General features: G+C 32.4%; 1 long non-coding RNA gene across 1 annotated transcript; it reads left to right on the top strand.

Moving 5' to 3' along the window:
- Nucleotides 1–10,947: 10,947 nt before the first annotated feature.
- Nucleotides 10,948–12,320, top strand: LOC142241336 (uncharacterized). Its single transcript, XR_012723586.1, has 4 exons — nt 10,948–11,049; nt 11,108–11,189; nt 11,285–11,427; nt 11,504–12,320. It is a non-coding gene; the product is annotated as an uncharacterized LOC142241336 (long non-coding RNA).
- The last annotated feature ends 1,034 nt before the right edge of the window (nt 12,321–13,354 follow it).

Below are 13,354 nucleotides of genomic sequence, written 5' to 3'. Positions count from 1 at the left end.
ATTATATAGAATTAATTAATCACGAGCAAAAATAAAATTCAATCAGTTAAATAAAATTAATTAAAAACAAAAAAGCTTACACCTTGTTTATTTTAGATATAGGTTTATGTATATAAATGTTGGAAGCCCTGGCCGATGCAATGACCAGCGTTGCCATAATTGTTTCACCAAAAACCGCTAGATTTGCCCAAAAAAATAGCTAAAAAAGCTAAAAAATGCTAAAAAAATAGCTAGAAAAAACGCTAAATTTTTTGTATCAAAAGTCACATTTTTGATTGAAATTTAACAAACTTAAAGGCTTTATTTCACTTACAATGCATATTATTTTCATTTTAATTCCACTTCTGTGAGACTGTAACAATATCTAAGGCATATTAGCTCTGTTTGCGTATTCGATACATTTTGATTACTATCACAAATTTTTTACTGGAAGTCCTTCGTTTTGTGGGAGCTACACGCTCACAAAAAATCGCTTCTGTAACATATACTCCCAAACATATTTTGCTTCAAGCATATACATTTTTGGGTATTGCCCAAACATTTATATGTTTGATCTCTTCCAATATATAATATGTTTGAAAGCATATTGGTCTAAACAATATATGTTTGGGTAGTCTAAGTTCCACACATTTTGTATTTTTGCATCCAAATTCAATAATGTTGTCTTCCAAAAAACAATATGTTATTATATGAACATATAATATGTTTGGAAGCACTTTGCACCCAAAAATATTATATGCTTAAAAAAATTCTCCCAAACAATATTGTGCTCAAAATTTTATTTATATATTTACAATCATAATCAATTACGAAAATAAACAGGTAATATAGGTGCTAACAACATAGGTTTTCGACCTGAATGCTCAAAATTTTGTTTCTGCCCAATTGTATATTCCCCGACATCTTTCTCACTTCCACGAGATTTTTTAGTTCTTAGCACCTTTTTCTGTAATACAAACATTGTAGAAGAAATTATTCAATTTTATGTTTTTTTTTATTTTAATTTTACCTTTTGCCGGACGGGGATTCGAACAACGGACCACACAGTTTGTAAGGATCAAAGAAGTAGCTGATCAATTGCCCAAGGAAAAATAAAATGTTAATTTTGTAATAACAAGCAACAACCACCAACTTAATTCAATATCGCTCCCTGTTAAATAGCGCTTCAAGCTACTAAACACATATATGTTTATAGGCTATTTCTAAATTAATATATGTTTGCATCCAATCATATTATATTTACAAACATTTTATGTCCCAAACATAATATGTTCTAACATATTAACATATATGTCCCAAACATGTTATGCTAGTTTATGAACATTATATGCTTGCACTCAAAAATACTGTGTTTAAAAATTTGTGTTCCAAACATATAATGTTTATAGCCAAACATATGAAAAACAGTCTTTTTCATCCGTGTACCTTCCCAACACCTTCATTTTATTTACTTGTTATTTTAAAATATTAAATGATCTAAGCATGCTTTGGATTTGGTAAAAAAATGATTTGTCATTTTTTTAAATAAAATTTTAGTTTGGTTTTGAAATTGTGAAAAATTCTAAATACATTACTTTTATTTAAATTGTAGAAAATACCTATAGTTTACATTTCCCAGTAAAAAGATTTTCCTTTTCTTCATGAGCTATCAAAGTGCTTTAAAAACGTGCTAACGCCAACTTAAATTTCCAAATTCAGACTCGACTTCAAGTAGATATTATTGTATATATACGTTTTTAAAATAAAGTGTTGAAAAACATCTTCTATTTTTGAACGCTATTTTAGTTTGTGGTTAAGATGCAAAAACTCCTCACAATTAAAGACTATTTCATTATTTCTTCCTTCTTTCATGAAAACATACCCATTTTTAAGTTGAATCACACCCTCACAAAAAATCGCTTCTGTAACATATACTCCCAAACATATTTTGCTTCAAGCATATACATTTTTGGGTATTGCCCAAACATTTATTTGTTTGATCTCTTCCAAAATATAATATGTTTGAAAGCATATTGGTCTAAACAATATATGTTTGGGTAGTCTAAGTTCCAAACATTTTGTATTTTTGCATCCAAATTCAATAATGTTGTCTTCCAAAAAACAATATGTTATTATGTGAACATATAATATGTTTGGTAGCATTTTGCACCCAAAAATATTATATGCTTAAAAAAATTTCTCCCAAACAATATTGTGCTCAAAATTTTATTTATTTATATATAAATATATTTACAATCATAATGAATTATGAAAATAAACAGGTAATATAGGTGCTAACAACATAGGTTTTCGATCTGAATGCTCAAAATGTTGTTTCTGCCTAATTGTATATTCCTCCACATCTTTCTCACTTCCACGAGATTTTTTAGTTCTTAGCACCTTTTTCTGTAATGCAAACATTGTAGAAGAAATTGTTATATTTTATATTTTTTTTTTAATTTTACTTTTTGTCGGACGGGGATTCGAACAGCGGACCACACAGTTTGTAAGGATCAAAGAAGTAGCTGATCAATTGCCCAAGGAAAAATAAAATGTTAATTTTGTAATAACAAGCCACAACCGCCAACTTAATTCAATATCGCTCCCTGTTAAATAGCGCTCCAAGCTACTAAACGCATATATGTTTATAGGCTATTTCTAAATTAATATATGTTTGCATCCAAGCATATTATATTTACAAACATTTTATGTCCCAAACATAATATGTTCTAACATATTAACATATATGTCCCAAACATGTTATGCTAGTTTATGAACATTACATGCTTGCACTCAAAAATATTGTGTTTAAAAATTTGTGTTCCAAACATATAATGTTTATAGCCAAACATATGAAAAACAGTCTTTTTCAACCGTGCACTTAATTATAAGGACAAAACGACTTTATCGTCTTTTGGACAAGGAAAACAGTTTATATAAAAGAAATTCACAAATGCTATTATAACCAAAATTCGCGTTCGTATTTTAAGGAGACGACAATATTTTTTCAGTGCACAAAACTATTCACATCTACTATTTTAATTTAGTAATATCGTAATAACTTTAGAATATTATAATAACATAAAAAGGATAAACGAGTCAAATGATAATATTCCCAATAATTTACTGACAGTTTATCTAACAAATTTGTATGGTAATAGTAGATTTAAAGTTTACGATAACTTTTATGTATATAATGAAAAAACTTTACAACAAGGTGTATTTGCTACAAAAATTCCCGCATAATGGCTGGACTCATTATTAATGTTTCAACTGAGCTTTGAAATATGTGGAAACCCTTATACTTGCAGCAAGGCTTAGATAAAAACGCCGATTTATCCATATTTCAATAGAAACATGTCGAAAATAAAACAAGTAAGGAAAGTCTAAAGTGGGGCGGGGCCGACTATATTATACCCTGCACCACTTTGTAGATCTAAATTGTCGATACCATATCACATCCGTCAAATGTGTTGGGGGCTATATATAAAGGTTTGTCCCAAATACATACATTTAAATATCACTCGATCTGGACAAAATTTGATAGACTTCTACAAATCTATAGACTCAAAATTTAAGTCGGCTAATGCACTAGGGTGGAACACAATATTAGTAAAAAAAAATATGTGAAACATTTAAATCTGAAGCAATTTTAAGGAAACTTCGCAAAAGTTTATTTATGATTTATCGCTCGATATATATGTACTAGAAGTTTAGGAAAATTAGAGTCATTTTTACAACTTTTGGACTAAGTAGTGGCGATTTTACAAGGAAAATGTTGGTATTTTGACCATTTTTGTCGAAATCAGAAAAACATATATATGGGAGCTATATCTAAATCTGAACCGATTTCAACCAAATTTGGCACGCATAGCAACAATGCTAATTCTACTCCCTGTGCAAAATTTCAACTAAATCGGAGCAAAAAATTGGCCTCTGTGGTCATATGAGTGTAAATCGGGCGAAAGCTATATATGGGAGATATATCCAAATCTGAACCGATTTCAACCAAATTTGGCACGCATAGCAACAATGCTAATTCTACTCCCTCTGCAAAATTTCAACTAAATCGGAGCAAAAAATTGGCCTCTGTGGTCATATGAGTGTAAATCGGGCGAAAGCTATATATGGGAGATATATCCAAATCTGAACCGATTTCAACCAAATTTGGCACGCATAGTTACAATGCTAATTCGACTCCCTGTGCAAAATTTCATCTAAATCGGAGTTAAAAATTGGCCTCTGTGGTCATATGAGTGTAAATCGGGCGAAAGCTATATATGGGAGATATATCCAAATCTGAACCGATTTCAACCAAATTTGGCACGCATAGTTACAATGCTAATTCTACTCCCTATGCAAAATTTCAACTAAATCGGAGTAAAAAATTGGCCTCTGTGGGCAAATGTGTGTAAATCGGGCGAAAGCTATATATGGGAGCTATATATAAATCTGAACCGATTTGGCTGATATTTTGCAAGTTTTTCGAGACCCATAAAATATTCGGATGTACGGAATTTGAGGAAGATCGGTTGATGTACACGCCAATTATGACCAGATCGGTGAAAAATATATATGGCAGCTATATCTAAATCTGAACCGATTTTTTCCAAAATCAGTAGGGATCGTCTTTGTGCCGAAACAGGACCCTATACCAAATTTTAGGACAATCGGACTAAAACTGCGGGCTGTACTTTGCACACAAAAATACATCAACAGACAGACGGACAGACAGACAGACGGACATCGCTAAATCGACTCAGAATTTAATTCTAAGCCGATCCGTATACTAAAAGGTTGGTCTATGATTACTCCTTCTTGGCGTTACATACAAATGCAAAAACTTATTATACCCTGTACCACAGTAGTGGTGAAGGGTATAAAAAGCCAAAAATAGCTAAAAGGGTCATGAAAAAAAGCCAGAAAAAAAGCTAAAAGCTAAATGCATTTTTTCCCCGCTAAACGTCTTCAAAAAAAAGCCAAATCTAGCGGGAAAAAAGCTAAATTGGCAACGCTGGCAATGACTCAACAATATTTGAACAATCCAATCTAAAGAAATACCTAGAGCAATGCACGTTGTTGGAGCAAATGTCTAAAGAAATGGGTGACACAAATGTACCAGTTTTAACAATTGGAGATTCCGCTTTCTGTTTGTCGAAATATGTCATGAAGCCTTAAGGTAGAATTACATACCATGCGTTCAATGCATACAATGCGTCCGATGATTGAAGAGTTGAAATTTGTCTTTGAAATCAAAAGCTCGAATAGTCTGCCTCAAACAGAAAAAATCAACCCTTCCATCAACGCACGGATTGACGCATGGTGTGTAAAGGTGGAATTACATAACATGCGATCATGCATGCGTACGTTGTATTCGAATGCGTTGACGAATACGACTCTTCAATTGAGTTACACAGTATGCGTCGGAATACCAATGAATTTACTGATTACATTCCTTGCCTCTGCGCTTTTTGTTATGTTTTTGTATTCCACACACTTTTTAAAGTATAGAACTTTATGTATTTTAAATTCAATCAATAATTTCTCGTCAATATTTTAAATTGTTTTTCGTTTCTTGATTTGTTTACATGTTGTTTAATGTTGTCAACGCACCCGACGCATTGAAAAGTTAAAAGTTCGTCAACTTTATGCGTCATATGCATACGTTACTTTTGTCGTGTAACTCAAACAATTGTAGTTATAACATTTTAACTTTTTTTGACAAAAGCATATAACGTACGCACGCATGACCGCATGGTATGTAATTCCACCTTAATTCAACCTTTATCCTTACCATTGCGAAAAAGATGAACAGACAAGAAATTATAACTACGCACTATCAAAAGCCAGACGTGTTGTGGAGAATGCGTTTGGTCATTGCAAAGCTAGATTTAGAAGAATTGGAAAAGGCGTTGATAACAACATTGATAATGCTAATTCAATCATTAAGGCCTGTTGCGTTCTTCATAATTTTTTAAATGATAAGGCCGGTATGCACCTCTAGCGAAATTTTCGGTAGGAAAAATTTATTTAAGTCTACAACAAAAAAAAAACAGGGCTGTGTACACAAATTTTAAACCAGCTAATCGCTTTTAAAAATTGTTAGTATATGTTCCAAATATTCCTCAAATAAATTGTTTATTATTTACAGACCTTTTAAAACTTTTACGCACACAATGATTGTAATAAATTAAATGTTTGCTGCCAAAATATGCTTTTGACAACCCTGTTATTTTCATTAGAGGTGCGTACCAGCTTACGAAATTGAACGCTACCGAAAATTTCGTTAGCATAAATAGCAATGCATTTCTTATGGGAATGAAATTTTTCGCTAGAGGTGCATACCGGCCTATAATAATGATAAAATAAACAATACCTGGTTGATTGAAGAACAAAACATGGATCATAAAGAACAACCTGAACAAGAAGTATTTGGAGAAACTGATGGAGCGGAAATAATTAGACCTGCAATAGCAATAAGTATATATATAATAAAATAAATAACAGTACATTTAATTGAAAATATTTATTCTAAAAAAGAATTTATATACATCAGTCTTCTGATAAAGTAATAATATTATTCATTTTATAATAATTCTTTTGTCACGTATACATAAATGCGTTAGTTAATGTTTTTGAAGAAATTCCAAAAGGGCGTTTTTCAATTCATTATTGTCGCAGACATATTGTTCCAGCAATTCTGTTTTGCGTACTTCCAACTCGTAAAATCGTTCGTCACTTTCTCTTAACTCATCTACTTGCTTACTTATATTTTTGTCGATTTCATCAATCTTATCTAAAAGTTCTGGTTGAAAGCTAGTTTTTTTTTGTTCTCTTTGTGCTGGCTTCGGAAATATTTCCAGATGAATATGAAGGAAGAGAATCATCTAAATCATCTAAAAATCCATCTTCCAGAATTTGCATATCAATAGATTCTGAAAAATAGAAATGCAAAATTCAGATTATATTTCAGACAAGTTGATCTTTTTACAAAAATTACAAAGACAGAAAAAAGGAGATCGCAAAATCTACTCATGAATAGATTCTAAGACGATTGAAAAATACACTTTGGCTTTGAAACACTCGAAGTTCCCAGCATTAAAGTTGGTATTAAGTTTGAGTTTAGAAGCTAAAATCGTCACTTCTTCACGACTACTTTTTTTATAATCCACTTATGCAATATAAACATTGTGAAAATTCGCTTTGGGCTATTCCCAATCAAGTTATTAAGAAATTTGCAACAAATATGTATAATTGTATGCTTTTTTAATGATTTAGTTTTCACTTTTGTGAAAAAATAACGCTAAACTCGAACTTAATACTCAACTTAACGCAGAAAAACTCTTTGCTGTTTGACCAATTTAGGATTGGAACTTTGACCTTAACAACATACATATATAATATGAAATTGATTTGATGGTGACTATCGGGGTAATTATTGACAATAACTCACCATCGAAGCTGTCTTCCACCAAATTTTCCACGTTGTTTATTTTAAAATTTCCCAGAATATTATGGATATCACCATAATGGGGCCATTGTGACGGTGATCCTCCCGATGGACCGATTTGTTGTTTTTCAGCTCTGAAACACGAATTTATGAATATATAAGAAATTCTAATATCTATTAATACTACCTATATTTTGTTGTGAGATTATGTATTTTGCTTTTAATTTCTTCCACGCAAACGCAGCAGCCGTACTTCTCCAAGTCATGTTTCATGTCGTTATAGATATGAGAATTTCTTCGATTTCCCCGAAGTTTGTGCACATATGTTGCCCAAACTTCAATAAACAACTTCTCTTCTTTTACATTCCAAAGTTTTTTCTTCTTCGCCATCCTTTTTTTTTAATTTATTTTTGGCACATTCACCGATTGCTTCCATCTTTTATTTTGCTATTTTATTTGACAGTTATACGGTGTTCTCACCAAGCATGTTTTCGGGTTTGAGATGTTTTCCCTTTATAAGCTTTCCAAAACGAGTCGTTTTCCCCATACAAAAAATCAAGTCCAAAACTTGTGTTTTCCTGCAAAACACGTACGGTTAGAGGATGTGAACCCCCTAAAATTCTAAGGAGTCAAATACTTTACATCACTAATGCTATGTTCCCACCGACTCGTTTTCCTCATTCGTTTTTCCAAAACATTTCACCGTTCACACCGGGTTGAGATATTTTAGCTTGACAGTTACCATTGAAACTAGAAATTCACATTTACTCGCAATTCACATATATGCAATTTATGTCCAAATAATTACCGCGAGCGCAAAGGGAAACATTTTTTTGTTATTTTCACATGTCCATGTTTTTAAAAGCCTTTGTTTATTCTTTTTTTTCTATGAAACTTATTTCAATATTTTGACATATATTTTGAATAGGGTATGTTATTCGGGGTATATTCCAAATTAGGTGTGTTCACATTCTAAAATTGACGTGTTTTGTAGGAAAACTTGTGTTTTGAACTTGTTTTTTAGTATGGCGAAAACGACTCATATTGAAGTGCTATAAAATATCTGAAAAACAATCACTTTACTACATTTGGAAAGTCAACAATTTTCACCAATATACCTTTTACAATTTTAAGCGAAATAACTATGTTTTCAGCACTTCATTATCGATTTTATTTAAATAAATTATAAGAAGCTACACCCAGAAAAAAGTGACCTCTTCTTTAAGTTAAAATGAACTTATTGTGAAGAAAATTGAACTTCGTATAGCGCCAAAGACATTTTTATTTGTTTGAACGATATGATTTTCGTAGAAATTAGGTAGAATGCATTCCATATATTAGTTAACATTTTCCTATATTTATGTACCACTATACTACAGAATGAAAAAATGTAACTGAATTGAATTCATATATGGAATGATTTTATTGAATTTGTTTCATTCATTTGGATAAATCTTACATATTTGTGGTAAACCTTTTACTTCGAAATTAGAACTGCTTATCTTCGTTTTTAAACAGAATTTTATTTATTTATATAGGCAATTTTTTCTTCAATAAAAGACATGTTTTATTAATATATTAAATATATTTATTTAGAATCAACAGCATCGACTGGCCTTGAAATATTTTTTTTTCTTCTAGGACCTTTCACTTTGAAAAAGTTGCTGCCTAGCAATTTTTTTCACTTTTTTCCAATTTCAATACCTACAAATATAAACAAAAAATCCTAAACCAATTTTTTCACAAAAGGTTAGCGTCACTGAATATTACCTGATAATCAAAGATTCCAAAATGAAGTCGAATGAAGGGGTTGTTATTCTGCTGGTGTTTTCTTTTTTTATAAACCAATTTTCAAAAAATTTTCTCACTAATTTAAAATAACAAATATTTTATATATTTTATCTGTTTTTTATTATATTATTTTAATATAATATTTTTTAACAATCTCTCCGTATACCATAACAACGCGATTCCAACTAAAAACAACCCACGCGCAAACATATCGATGACAGGTATCGATTACAGGTAGATAAAAGAAATGTAGGAAATTTTCCTATATTCTAATAAGTGTGTTTCCTTAAGTTGTGAAAGGATTGAATACTTCGTAGTAGGAATATACATAAATAAAATAAATAAATAAATTTATCATTTTATAAGAAACTTTACTAAATTTGAGGAAACTTGGTTTTAGTTCGGTTTTTGTTTATTTTTACGAATGCTTTGTTATCAGTGAATAAAATTTTCTTGTTCAGTAGTAAATTCTCATACCCAGCGAAGAAAACAGTATTAGTAAAATTACATGCCTTATTCTAGTTAATGAACTATTCCTAACTGCTTTCAGTTTAGGATTTTTTTACTGAAACCAGTAAATTTTATTATTTGACACAAAAATTTAACTGAATGGAAATAAAATGGCTAAACTAAATTGATGAACATTTTTTCCTTTAGTTTCGAAGACACTTTTTTCTGGGTATAGTTGCGCTTGGTGTTTCACAAAATATAAAATGGCTCATGTGACAGTAGTGATGGCAAAATACTTCCACGTACATTTTGTACTTTTTCATATGTTTACCCCATCACAGTTGGCGATTGTTGCAGTGTCACTTACGAGTCTGTGGTAGCGATGAGGATGAAATGGAACTTTGAAATGCTGGCAGGGAAGAGCCATTTTATAGTTTGTGAAACACCAAACGCAACTAGCTTCTTATAATTTATTTAAATAAATTCGATAATGAAGTGCTGAAAACATAGTTATTTCGCTTAAAATTGTAAAAGGTATATTGGTGAACAATTTTTGACCTTCCAAATTGAATAAAGTGATTGTTTTTCAGATATTTTACAGATTAATAAACATCTAAACAGTCGTGTTTCACTTGGCCACAATGATTCCTTTACAACTATGGGTGGATACTACTTTTGTTGACTCGAAAAGAACTTCCCTTAAGGCCAGTATGCACCTCTAGCGAAATTTTCGGTAGCACAATGTGACGGCCACTGTGTCCATATTTGTATGAAACGAATTTTAATTTCTTCTTCTTCGTGACTCCGAATGTCAGGATGTGGCAACACTGGAACAAATGACATAATTGGTTTTGAAATATTCATTCCTCAAACGTCACAGACTTCACACCCCATCTGTCATCTTTCAGACCGTGATGATGACAGACGCTGAACGTCATTCTTGAGGTGTTATGATGGATATCGGTGAGAAGTTCAGACGGACGTCGGTTGACATGCAGGGCGGATCTGGACATGTATTGAGGAGTTGAGTTGTTAGGAGAATATATTGTTAGGACATTGTGAATACCTGAATGATTCAATCATGTATTTTTGCATTTTTCTCTCCTAGATGACTAGCGCCATCTAGTGACAATTTCCGACTTTTTATGAATGCCCATTGGAAAGGATCAAATGGACCCCAATTATTTGACAAGTTGGCAGAACTGGACATGACCTTGCTAAAGGACACGTACAGATCGATGACATTGTAATGACAATGCAACAACGTTTGGGGTCATTGTCAATAGTGAGTTGCAAGTAATCGGGTCTTTTTCTACTACGAAACAGTGTTGTTTTTTTTGTGTAATTTTTTTACATATTTTCGGTAATTTAGTGCTACGGTATGTATGTTCGTAATGGTAGGAAGTGAATTTGAATTAATTTGTTGTTTAAATCTAGGGCAGAATTGCAAGAAAATCCATTTTGGTTCCCTGTTTGTGTAGATCCGGAATTTTTATGATTTTTTTTCTGAGAAACTCGGGTAAGGATCTTCTATTTAGTCTATTCTCCTGTGAGGACATATAAGTAATTCCTTTTTATTGTTCTTTGCTATTTTAATTATGTGCGAAAACTCAGGATATTGTGGGAACACCGTAGAGGTACTAGAATTGTCTGCCAGATCCATCTATATGTGATTGTGGAATTGAGACCCACACATCAATAGAGCCGCCACACTATCCCGAGGTTGGCAATACTGCACCTCCATATGGTAGACTGGGGTAATGAGAAGTGACATAGACCAAGAAACTATAGAGACATACCTTGACAATTCACCATTGTTTTGTTTATTTGCAGTGTGCAGTCATTCCACTCAATTGCGCAGTCAAGTGACTCAATTTCTTTTTGGAAAACGAGAATTACCGTATAAATTAGTCAATTTGCATTACAAAAAAGGTGTGGATGAATAGTATTTTATAAACTTTCACAATATTTGGTGTTTCAACGAGAGAACAAAGGAAAGAAAACAAATTAAAGCCAAATTAAAAAATCACTCAATTGCAGACGAAAAAGAGCCATCTACGGTGTGCAGACAAACTACAGCGCTGTGAATTCACTTGAGATGTCTATACCTTCCTTGGTCTATGGAAGTGATCCCAGGCAGCTGAGTGAGTACAAGTACCCAGTAGGAACAAGAATTAGGCAAAATCTTCCTGGTTGACGAAATCCATCTCTGGTTTCGGTGCACAGGTTAAAAATGAGCTCAGAGACGAAATTGAAAAATGCTAAAATTGCGTGTTACGTAATCAACTAGATACATGTTAACCTATAAAAACGTGTTGGATGTCGATTATCAAGTTTGAAGCGAAATTCAAGAGCTAATATTTTATACTTAAGGCCGGTATGCACCTCCAGCGAAATTTTCGGTAGCAAAAATTTATTTAAGTCTACAACAAAAAAACAGGCCTGTGTACACAAATTTTAACCCAGCTAATCGCTTTTAAAAATTGTTAATATATGTTCCAAATATTCCTCAAATAAATTGTTTATTATTTACAGACCTTTTAAAACTTTTACGCACACAATCATTGTAATAAATTAAATGTTTGCTGCCAAAATATGCTTTTGACAACCCTGTTATTTTCATTAGAGGTGCGTACCAGCTTACGAAATTGAACGCTACCGACAATTTCGTTAGCATAAATAGCAATGCATTTCTTATGGGAATGAAATTTTTCGCTAGAGGTGCATACCAGCCTTTAACCATTCTTTCGCGTTGAAAACTGAGAGTGTTGACAATAGATTTCGAAGGAAGAAAACAGCCATTTTGGTACTATTCCGCGTTTATTTCCCCGTAATTTAATTGACAACATAGCCAAACGTCATAAAATTATTACATATGCATACGCAGCAGCTGATTAGATTGTTTACACACACGCATTCATGATAACTGTTTTGAAAAGTTTTTTCTACCAGTTTTTAAATTGTTTTGCAACCAAACCTCACACAGCACTGGACACTAATAATTGTTAAGAATAAAACGCCAGCCGCTCTACTCCTGGTGTCTTACCACATTCGGCAACAGCTTTAACGACATGTGGTACATTGTCGTCTTCTTCAGCTTTTCCAAATGGATACCGTCAATTTGTAACGCCCATCTAACAAACATATAATTCCGGTGTTAGGCTAAATTTTACATCATGCGCAGCAATGGACTCATTTATCAACAAACTTATTTCGTTGGTGTCCACAATTGCATTGGAATACCAGCGGACAAGAGTGTACTTATGCCCATGCTGTTGCCGCCTCACTAGCAATTTCAAATCCAGTGGTCATCACCACGGTTCCCACAAAGGATAATAACGTCATTTCATTTGCCAATGTTGTTACCTCGGGGGAACAACATCATGGGGTGACCAGTTAAAACACGTACACCATACAATAGCTATAGAAAGTGAAACATTTTGTTCAATCACCATAAGCCTATAACTCACGTTCAAGGGTAGTTCCTAAGCAAAAGTCACTGCTCCCGACTTATATTTCGCAAGATAATGGATAATTTTATAACTATTTCAGTCATGTTATAAAATTCAACCAGTGTTTTGAATCGATAAAATGCAAGATATATGCATAATTAATTTTTGCATTTGCAATAGAACATAGCAATTTATTCTTGTGATTCCATTCGTAGCTACCATAGTACTGCAA

Source organism: Haematobia irritans, chromosome 1, assembly GCF_050003625.1.
Source record: "Haematobia irritans isolate KBUSLIRL chromosome 1, ASM5000362v1, whole genome shotgun sequence".
Taxonomy (NCBI): domain Eukaryota; kingdom Metazoa; phylum Arthropoda; class Insecta; order Diptera; family Muscidae; genus Haematobia; species Haematobia irritans.
Note: the sequence above shows the minus strand (reverse complement) of the source record. Positions and strands in the feature narration are given on the sequence as shown.